General features: G+C 65.8%; 1 long non-coding RNA gene across 1 annotated transcript; it reads left to right on the forward strand.

Annotated features, from left to right (window-relative positions):
* The first annotated feature begins 8,593 nt into the window (after positions 1 to 8,593).
* Positions 8,594 to 10,249, forward strand: LOC115276694. The gene is made up of 3 exons (XR_003902050.1): positions 8,594 to 8,790; positions 8,952 to 9,090; positions 9,782 to 10,249. It is a non-coding gene; the product is annotated as an uncharacterized LOC115276694 (long non-coding RNA).
* The last annotated feature ends 465 nt before the right edge of the window (positions 10,250 to 10,714 follow it).

Here is a 10,714-nt window from a genome sequence, read left to right on the forward strand (position 1 = left end):
CGCCGCTGCCTCCCCCCACAACCCACGGCTGCAGGTTTACCCCAGGCCACGCTCCTGTGGACCAAGGTGTGCCTTTAAGTAAAACAAGCCACATACCTGCAGGACCCCACAAAGGCCCCCTTCTCAATCTGGAGTCTGGGGTCAGGACAGGCCACGGTGGCCCTAGAGGGTCAGAGACAGCCTGGCTCTCTCCGGCCCACAAGGGCCCTCATGGGAAATGGGGGTGGTACCAAACCAGTGATCTTGAGCATAGGGTCACTGGGAGGAGGGGGGTTCATGTGAAGAACAAGATGAGCACTCACCCTCCCAGAGAATGTTCTGGTCCCCCTAAGGGTAAGAGGCCGGGGCTAAAGCCCTGCAAGACAGTTAGCCAAGGTCATTCCTAGGACAATGGTCAGAAGCTGGTCGGAGAAATTCTGTCCCCAAGCACAAGCTAGGTCCTTCACTATGATCATCCACTGACCCCCAACCCCAACTTGAAAGTCTGCACAGAACCCCCCCCCCCGAAACCAGCTCTCCCCTGCCCTCTGGGAGGCTGGGAGTGACTCTAAGTGACTCTCTGGGACATCCCCAGAACCGCACTCAGACCTAAACAGGGCCCCAGTCCCCTCACCCCCAGACCCGTCCAGCCTACTGCCATTTCCAAGCCCGAGGGGCAGTCTGGCACGTCCAAGGGGCCTCTACCCACTACAGACACAGTCTTGTGGCTGGGCACGTGGCCACGTAGCCCAGGAGGTGAACTGTCACCACAGGCTGCCTGCTGGGCCTAGATGCCCACAGAAGGCTGTAGGGTGTGGGGGGGGCAGAGGCGGAGGCTGGGGGCCTCGGGACCCCACCTGCTCCTACGTGCTGGGGATCTCGGCCGGGCAGATACCTTCCGGCCTCTGAGAAATTCTGGCTTCTACAGAGCCACACGTGAGCAGTGTCTGAGCACTACCAGCCCCAGGGCCAGACCACAAGAAGCCATCCACCAGGTCCTGAGGTCCTCTCACGGCCAGGACCGGGGTCACTGCGTGGATAAGGACCCCGGGAGGGTCTAGAGGGTGACCGCCTCCCTTGCCAGGGGCACGGGTGGTGTGCACTGGCCTGCAGGGAGCCTGCTTCCCTGGGGAGCTGGCTCCTGTATTTGCAAGTTCACTCTGTTTTCTAAATGTCAAAGAAAGTCTTTCTTCTTTAATGGAGAACATTTGGAAAACATTGAAAGTTTTTAAAAGACAACAGATGACCAGAAACCTGTTCCCGAAGGTAAGTGACAGGATTTGCTACAGTCTCTGTGCTTCTGGGTGTGAGCACACTGCACACGCACATCTACACGCTGACACTGACGGCCTGCTGGCTTCCAGGCCTGCGCCTTGTGCTCTGTACGTGTCCCGTGTCCTGTGCGTGTCCTGTGTATGTTCTGTGCCGTCTGCGTGCTCTGTGGGTGTCCTGTGCGTGTTCTTTGCATGTCCTGTGCGTGCTGTGTCCCATGCGTGCTCTGTGCGTGTCCCGTGCGTGCTTACTACGCTCCGATGGTCCTGTGAGGTTGGCTCTCCTTCTACCCCTGTTCTGCTAAGGGGAATAACGCAGCTCGGGAAGGAGCCGCAGCCAGCCTGGGGCACGCTCACTAGGCCAGGGCTCCCGGCAGGCGGGGCAGACTTGAACCCAGCCCGGCGTGGGCCTGTGCACCTCCTGCCTCTGTTTGACCGTTGTGAGTCAGACGTGTGGACAGCCAGCCTGCTGCTGGCTGATATGCCGGCCCGGTGGCCACAGCCCCCTCTTGAGGGATCTGATTAGCACCGCGGCCCCTCTGAGATGCCAGCAAGGGGCTTCCCCACGCAGGACAGCCTGGCCTGGCATCTGGCCCTGCAGCCGGGGCAGAGAGCATCAGCCTGTGGGGGAGAGGGGAGTCACGAGAGATGAGTCTGCAAACTGACGAGCCACGGAGGTGGGGTCTCAGGAGCGGGGGTCCGGGTGCATGTGGGAGCAAGGCCGAGAACCAGTGCCTGGCCACCTGTCTGTCCTTGCTGGACGGCAGTTATCCTTGGCACCAGGTGCTGCTGCCTTCCCGCAGGTGGCTGTGTGCTCTGTGAAAACCTGCTGGGGGTGCTCCGTCGAGGAGGGCTGGGGGAGCCCCCTTCTCCCTGGGCTCCCCTGGCCACACCCCCCAAACTCTGCTCCTCCACTGTTTTTCCCGGGCCTCCGAACCAAGGGGCTTCAGGCCCAATGCAGCGGTCAGGTCTGCACACGCTGCTGCACCGGGTCTGGGAGCCGCTGGCCTCCTCCATCCGAGGCCTGTCTCCACGAGGACTAAGGCCCACCCAGCGCACCGAACTCAGTGCTCTGCTGGCTGCCTCCCCGACTCCCACCGGTGTGGGTGGCTGATGGCTGTGTCACCAAGACATGGCCACACAGAGCTGCTCCTGGTGCCCCAGACCTGCCCCTGCCGCCCCTGCTTTGGGGAACGTCAGCTCAGCCTTTGGGCGGCTCAGGCCCCGCGTCATCTTTCTTGAACCCACACGCTCCCCGCTGCCTTCCTGGTCCATCTCCCTTCTCCTTGCAGCGGCCTTACAGCTGGACTCCCTGTGTCCCCACCTCCCGGTGCCCCTGCCTGGGTCTGTCACCACACAGCAGCACACAGATGGCTCTGAACATGTCACATCACACCACCCCTCTGCTCGGGTCTCGGAGTGCCCCCATCTCCCTCCCACACCGAACTTGAGCACGTCTTTGCGATGGCCATGACCTGGGTCCCCACCCCACATTCACCCCTGCCTGGTCCCCACGCAGCTCCGCATCCTGACCCCACTCCAGCCAGTGGTTTCCGCATGGGCCCTCCAACTGCTGGCTTCCTTCTGCCCCAGGGACTCTGCACCTGCTGTTCCCAGTACCTGTACCTTCTCCACCCCCACCCCACCCCCATGTCTCCAAGACTGCTCACTTCCTTCGGGTTTCTGCCAGTCACACCTGGAGCCTGGGCCTTCCCGACGCTCCCATGTAGACGAGCCAGATGGACCACTGCCGGCCAGCTCTCCCTGACCCAACCCTGATGCTCATGAGAATCCACTCCTGACATTCACAGCCCTTCGCCCCTGCCCCCATGGGTACGGGCTCCCCATCTTGCCCACCAGCCTGCCCCTGGGGCCAATGAGGTGCCTGGCACAGGTCAGATGACCATACCTATCTGCAGGGGGTGGGAGCCTAAGGGGTGCTGTGCCCCCGCTGATGAAGGGCCAGAGCCCCCTGCCCACCTGCCTGAGTCTGGGAGCCTCCTTCCTGCCCATGGGGTGTCAGGAGTCCCCAGTCAGCAGGAAGGAAAGCAGCAGGCAGGGGATCTTGGGGTCAGACCCTTGGCCCCGACTGCTGACGTGAGAACAACCCCCTAAGTGGCGGGGCAGGAAAGCAGCACCTTCCCCCCGACCCCCAGATGCCTGCAGGGTCCCGTCGGCCTGTGCGGGGTGAGAGCGGAGCCCCAGCCAGGCCCGTCGAGGGAGCGCGGAGGGAGGGTGTCCGTCCCCCACTCCTGCCTGTCAGCGGGGAAGCAAGGACACCGAAAGCCCTTTGGTGCCGTGGTGTTTGCATCCTCTCTGGACGAAGCCTCTTTTATCGTCTAAAGAGTTTACTGGGACCCGGAGGAAAAGACTGACCGCAGGCCCCTGACCCTCCCTCAGAAACTGCCCGGTGGGCTTTCCCGGGAGTGCCCGAAACCCCGGCGTGCCAGCCGGGCAAAGTCAGGGAAGACCCAATCCCTGACCCCGGGCAGCTGCCTGAAAAGCAGCGAGGTTCCGTTTCCACCCTGCCCGGGGTAAACCCCGGGCCAGACCACCTCCTCTGAGGCCACACGCTAGCCGCCCACGACCCTGCTCTGTGCCCACGAGGCGGTGCAGGGTGGCCCAACAGCCCGGGTGCCCCCTCGCAGCCAGTGCTGGAGGGGGGCCCCGGGCTGAGCCCGCAGATCCCAGCCCCAGTTTGGGATCCCAATCGAGGCCACCACCTCATTTAATATTAAACACTCCAAACTGATGCTGCAGGCCGCACCCCTCCTGGAAGCCTGCCCAAGACCCCGGGGTGGCGCTGCGGAGCCTTTGAGGGGAGGCAGCGTCCACGGGACTGAGGGGACAGCTGTCCACGCCTCCTGGCTGCCCTGAGCAACAAGGCACAGGACACCAGGCAGGGACCCCACGGACCCAACCCACCCTCTTGCCAAAGCCCAACACAGGATGTCTGGGCGGCAGTGGCCAACCTTTAGCACAGCCCATGCTCCTCCCCAGGAAGCCATCTCACTTTGGTTCCTGGCGGAGCTCCTGGAGATGGGGGCGGGGGAGGGGGGGGCGGGGAGGGGAAGCATTCTGTGCATTCTTGCAGGAGGGAAGGACAATGGAAGGTGCTAGCAGGTTGTGAGTCTCAAGGGCCCTGCCCCTCCCCCAGACCCTCAGAGGAAAGGGGCAGGCAGCCAGATTTCCCTGGAGGCAGGCCAGCCTGGCCTGTCACATAGCCTCCCAGTCCCCCTGGCATTTCTGTCCTGACCACGGTTATTCTGAAGATTCCCAGGCGACAGCAGCCCCTGCACCCCAGGGTCCCTCCACTCCCTCAGGGACCGCTGGGCTGCGGGGCACTTACACAGGCCTTGCACACAAGGGCACACATGGTCACGGCCGCCTCTTTTTGGGGGTCATTACTGTGCTCAGTCAGAAGCCCAGGGTGGCGTGTGGGTGGCAGCAGCTCCTGGCTCTCGCTGCCCGGCACCCCTCGCCCACCACCGGGTCCACGTCAGGAGGCGTTGCCCCCACACTGAAACGGGGACCGGGCTTGTTCTGCAGCGAACCTGGAACAGAGTCCGGGGTTCCAGCCCCCAGGCCGGTCCATGCTCCCCTGCAGGGGATCTCTGCCGCCGGACACTATGAGAGGAACTTTTAACTTCCCCGTTTCTGATGGAAGAGTCTGGTGGCCCTGCAGACACAGGAGCTGGGGACGAGTGTGACAAGCGGCCTGGGGGGGGGGGGCAACAGGAGAGAAGGGCTGGCCAGGGTGCTCAGTGAGCTCCCACCAGGCCTGAGCCGCCAGCCTCTGCCCACCCCCCAGCCTTGGTGCTCCTGCCACCCACCCACACTCTCCTTGCAGCCCGCGGGCCGTCACCTGTGCTGGCTGACCCCCTGTGCCCACTACCGCAGGCTTTGCACCTGCAACCCCCTGCCTGGGACCCTCCACTCTGTGGGGGCAGGTGACTCTAACTGGATGGCCCTGCAGGTGCTCTCCTCCGGTCCTCGGGGAGGCCAGCCCGCCCCCCCAGCTGGCCCTCAGAGCGTTGGGCCTGCTCAAGACAGCGTAGGAAGGGGTGTGCTTACGCACGGGCAGATGCCGAGACACCACTGCCGAGCTCCGGCAGCCCCGGAGGGTTGCCGGCCAGGCTGCTGGCCGTGGTGGGAGGGGGGTGCTCGGCTGCCCCCAGAGCAGGAAGACCAGGTGGTCCCTGAGCACAGCCGTGCGCCAGGCCTGGCGCTCGGCCCTGGATGTGCTGGCGGACCAGGTGCTCCAGGGCGAGGGTCCTGGGGCTTCCGTCCGAGCCATGGGCAGGGCGGTGGGGGGACAGTCAGTTAAACACGAAGCTAGAAAGTGCCGTGCACTCGAAGAGTTATCTGTACCCCACGTTCGGGGCACTGCTGCCGGCGGCCAGGGGGCGAGAACAAGCCGTGTCCTTCGGTGCAGCCACCAGATGTGGTCTTTCTTACAGCAGAACGGTGTTCAGATTCCTCCTACGGGAAATACCTAAGGAGTCACACTGCTGGAGACGGTGCGGTGGGGGGGCCTGGGGGAGGGGGGCTGGGGCTGCGGGGGAGGGGGCCACATGGAGAGGTCTCCTGGCCGCTGGGTTCTAAGGCACCCACTGGGGACTCCCCTGGGGTCCAGGGAGGGCTGAGTGGGCGAGGACAGCAGGAGACGGAGCAGAGGGAGGGAGCAGGGCCGGAGGCCTGCTGGGGGGGCAGTTTGGGGGTACGTGGCCTCCCGTGTGGGCTGCGTGAGCCTCTGGGCACTTCCTGCTGGAGTCCCAAGGCCCGGGAGTCAGACCAGATGTGGCCAGGGGTTCGTGTGTGGAGGTGCAGCGTCCCTGCCGCCACCCGTCCCCACCGCCGCCCCACAGCCAGCCAACTTCCAGCTTCGGGCCGCACGGGCAGACCGCCCTCCTTCTCCGAACACCTGGTGACTTCCGGAGTCACGCTGCGGTTGGTCCTCCCCTGCTGGCCGCCCCTCCTCCTGTGCCCAGCCCTACTGAGCCAGACTCTGCATTGCGCTGGGCCACCCCCCCACCCGCCATGTGGCGGATCTGAGGTGCGCTGGGGTCCATGGGAACCACTGTCAGGCCCTGCCGACTGCCGGCTGTGGGCCCGGAGCCCTCACGGATGGACAGGGCCAGGGGTGAAGGCTCCAAGCCCAGACCCCAGGGAGCACAGTCCCAGGAGGAGCGCCGTGCCCCACTCCACACGTGCGGCCCATTCCCGGGAGCTTCCGCCACTGCCAGGCAGCCCGAGGGTCTGGGCCTGCGAGGGAAATGGGGCGCTTGGTGGTCTGGGGGCGCCGTTAAGACTGAAGCCATTCAGCCAGAGGTGCTGGGGTCTGAGCAGCAAGCCCAGGGGTGTCCGCCAGCAGAGCCCTCCCCTCCGGGGTAGGAGGGGACACACCCGCTCTGCTCTCTTGACCTCCCCCACTGCTGGACCCTCCCCTGCACGCCCCGGCCCCCTCTCCAAGGGCCGCTTCACCTTGTCTGCGGGGGCGTGAGGCCTAAGTCCCCTGATGCAGGGGCGCCTCTCGTGGCTTCACCTCAATCCTCACGTGGGGCTCCCCACAGCCCGACGGCTGGGAGCCAGTACCCAGGGGCCTTGACGGACACATCGGTGCCGAGCACACCCCTGCCAAGGTCTGGGCCCCCTGCAGGCACGGCCTGACCCCCGGACAGAGGCCCCCGGGGGTGGCGTGGAGCGTGGGGCGAGGAGGCAGGCTGTGGGGCACCCCAGCTGTGGTCCCCACTCCTTCCCCTCCACTGCCATTCTCACTCACGGGACACCCGAGTCCTCCGGCAAAGGGTCATGGGTCCGCTCTCTGCTCCGACGGGCAGCACAGAGGAGGCCCCAGGCCTCTACTCCCCAAGCCCTGACCCAGGTGACCCCTCACGGAGACTCTCCCGGGCTCCAGGGGGGGGGGTGCAGGAGGAGCCCACGGCCTGAGCGAGGCATTGACGGGGACGAGCTCCTGAAGTCAGTCTGTGTGGCCATCACCCCTGCCCCCCAGTCCCAGGGCGGCCTCCTGCTCATGGCCTCACCCCCCCCCCCGGGAGGGGGAGAAGGGATGTGCGCCGTCCCTCTGCCCTGGCCTGTGTGGCCACATGGGGCCCCCTCACACGGCCATGGTCTGGGCTTCCCCAGGGAAATAAGCCAAGAGCGACAGGCCGGAGGGCAGCCCCTGCCCTCGAGGACCTGGCCGTCTGCACTGGGTGGTGACTTCGGCCGAAGGGGGAGGCCGAATCCAGCCCTGCCCGGTCCACACAGCTGCTGGCCATGGCCACTGTCCTGGTCACCTGTCTTGTCCTGGAAAATTCTGAGTGAGGAGCTGGTGGCTCAGATTCAGGCTGCCCAAGTGAGGCGGTCCGCCCGGGGCAAGGCCAGAGGGGGCCTCTGGTCACCCTGCGTGGCCTCAGCTCAGGCGTAGCCTCTGTGCTAGTGGACAAGTCCCCGCGGCAGCTGGAGCCCCGGCCCCGCGGGAAATGCTGCAGCCCTGCGTCTGCCGGGTCCAGGTGCCTTCTTCTTTTTGAGTTTATTTATTTGAGAGTGAGCTCCACGCACCAGGGAGGCCGGAGCCAGATGGAGAGCTCTCCCCAAGCACAGAAAGAGGGAAGCTGCTTAAGGGCGTGCAGCCCTGGCCCCACCGTCCCCCGCCCCCAACACCCCCCTGCCAGTGGCGGAACCTGCCCTCCCCACGCACCCCGCCCCGCCCCACCCCAGTGCGGGCTCCTCCTGGGCTGGGGGGTACCTGGCTCCAGGCAGGCATGTGAGCAGGTTCAGACCCCTTCCCTGACCACCTACAAGCCGCCCAGGGAAGGGGCTTCCCGGGGGCATGTCGCTGCCGGCCTGGACGGACCACCGGGTTGAATACCCTAGACCATGGAACCCACCTCCCCCAAACCCTGGGCACAGCAGGCTCTCTCTGGTCGGATGGAGCCCGTCTGTAACCGATCACAATGAGAACCAGGTTCCTAACCTTCCTGGGGGTGGGGGTCGTGGGTTGCTTAGCCCGTCTGCCTTTTCCTTTTCCAGCAGGGGCTTAGCTGGCGTCCGCTCCAGGCTGGAAGGGGACTGGCAGCCCGGCGCTGGGGCTCGCCACCCCTGGGCCCCGTGGCGCCGCCGAGGGTGGGTCTTCAGGTGGCAGCTGGAAACTGCTGGGCTCACCGGGCCCCCCACGCCCCCAGCCTCTGGTTCTGCCAGGCCACCTTCTGCAACCGGGAAGGCAGCCAAGACGCTGCAGAGCTGACCTCCAGGTGACAGGGGCACACCGCCAGGCAGGGCGGGGACCCGGGAAGGCGGCCTTGGCAGGGCACTGCGGGCAGCAGGAGTGCGGAGCCCGCCGGGGCCCGTCTGCTGGGCTGCCTGGCCCGGGGCCTTGTGAGCTCAGGGCCACCTCAGCGGGCCCGAGGCCGGGGACCCGGCGGCCCGAGGGGGACTGCTGCGCTCCGGGGCCATCTGAGGCCGCGCCCCACGGGGCCCAGGGACATCTGTGAGTCCTCGGAGGCGAGTTCGGATCCCTTACACAGAAGGAAACGGGGTGAGTATTTTGGTGCAGCGGCGGCGGCCCCGTGGCTCTCCGCTCTCCGCGCGCGTGAATTAGGGCAGCACCGTTTTGGCTTCTGCGTGCCTCCCCTCAGCTTAAATCGGATGCTCCCATCTCCTTCCTCTTTTGTCCTAAATTTCCAACGTTTTGTGCAGCTGTTGAGCAGCTGCGGCTTCCTGCTCCCAAGAAGGCGGCGCTGACTCCCTCCGCCCGGGAGGGACGCAGAGCCTGGCCCGCGGTCATGCCAGGGTGGGCGCAGCAGCTGGGGGACAGCCCGCGCCCTGCAGGACACAGGTGAGGCCGGCCACACCCTGCTGGGAAGCAGGCCTCGGAGGCAGAGCCGAGGACACCCAGGGAAGACCAGGGCAAGGGCGCCGGGAGGGGCCGGGCCCCGGGGAGCTCAGCAAGAGGCAGGCGCCCACCCCCGTGGACACCCAGCTTTCAGACACTGAGTGACCCTGGACGCGGTCACTCAAAGTATCAAGGGCCAGCGTGCAGGAGAACGTGCCGGCCTAGAGGTGACCCCGAAGGAAAGGCGTTAGGACGAGGGGCCTTGGGGAGAAGAGTAGGTCGTGGGGTGGAGCCTCATGGGAGGGACCCCAGAGCCCCTCATGCGCCCGCGAGGGAGGACACAGCGAGAAGTTGGCCACAGCTGACACCAACTCTGCCGGCTCAGGGTCCCGGGCTTACAGCCTCCGAGCGGTGGTCAGGGGCCGTCGAGCCCGTCACCCCGTTCATCCACCCACAGCCACACCCCCGAGGCCTGGTGACCTACCCCAGCGGTTAGGACCCGGAACAGCTTGGGACCATGAGGGGCCTTTCTGCCCTGTCCCAGGGCGCGGCAGACTGGGGGCATCAGGAGTCCCCCACCTTCCCCTCTGCAGCTCCGCCAGTGGGAAACACCCCCCCCTCCCCTGGCCGGCCCCCCTTCTGGGAAGAGTCGCGTCCGGCTGGGAGTCCGGCAGCTCTGACTTTCCCCTCCCAGGTCTTGCAGGGAAAGCTGGTTCCGGAGAGGAGGGCTCAGCACAGCACCTAAGAAACAAGGCCCTTCATGCACATCAGCTCAGGACCATCTGACCCAAAGGTGGGAAAGGCTTCAGCTGTCTACAGAGTCTGTCTTCAAGGCAGGGACACGGGGACAGTGGCCACGGGGGCTCCCCTGGTCCCCTCCGAGATCCCCTGGGGGAAGCACCAGTGCCGGCTGGCGAGACCCCACCAGCTCCGTCTCTGGATGAACGGAAGGCAGGCACACACAGACCCCACGCGGCAGCCGGAGGGGCTGCGGTTGCTCGGAAAGCCCGCGGGCTGCACAGGTGGCGCTGAGCACGGCTGAAGGCACCCCAGGCATCGGCCTGCACCCGGGGAGCCGGGGACAGAGAGGCTGGGCAGGCCGGGCTCAGATAACCCCGTTACAGGGCGTTGTCGTAAATAACGAAGTCACGTCTGAAACTCAGATTTCTGTCCTGTGAGGTCTGCCTCTGCCCCGTGCGGGAGGAGAGTCCGGGGACCCAGGGGTGGGGAACGGAGCAGGGACACGGTCCGGCCGCTGCAGACACCTGGCAACCCACCATCCCTGCTCACCCGAGTCGGCACGGGGGCCAGGGTGGGCCCTGGGTGCATAGGGGTTGGACTCCTGACCCCAGTGAGGGCAGGCAGGTCCCCGTTCCTGCCCGTCCCCGACAGTGGCAGCCAGTGCAAAGCCCTCAGGCCTCTTCTGAATCCACCTGGAAGGGAAGGGCCGCAGCCTCGGCCCCGCCTCCTATGCCCAGGTGACCTGCAGCTGGCCCCATGGCCGGGCACCTCAGGGGCGCCGCCAGGGACATACCTCCTTTGAGGTCACCTGACTGCTCACTGCTTCTCTCCGCGTGACATCACCGTGGGCCTGGACTGGTTGATCTGCACATGGATATTCATGCGG

The sequence above is a fragment of the Suricata suricatta genome, chromosome 13, assembly GCF_006229205.1.
Source record: "Suricata suricatta isolate VVHF042 chromosome 13, meerkat_22Aug2017_6uvM2_HiC, whole genome shotgun sequence".
Classification (NCBI taxonomy): domain Eukaryota; kingdom Metazoa; phylum Chordata; class Mammalia; order Carnivora; family Herpestidae; genus Suricata; species Suricata suricatta.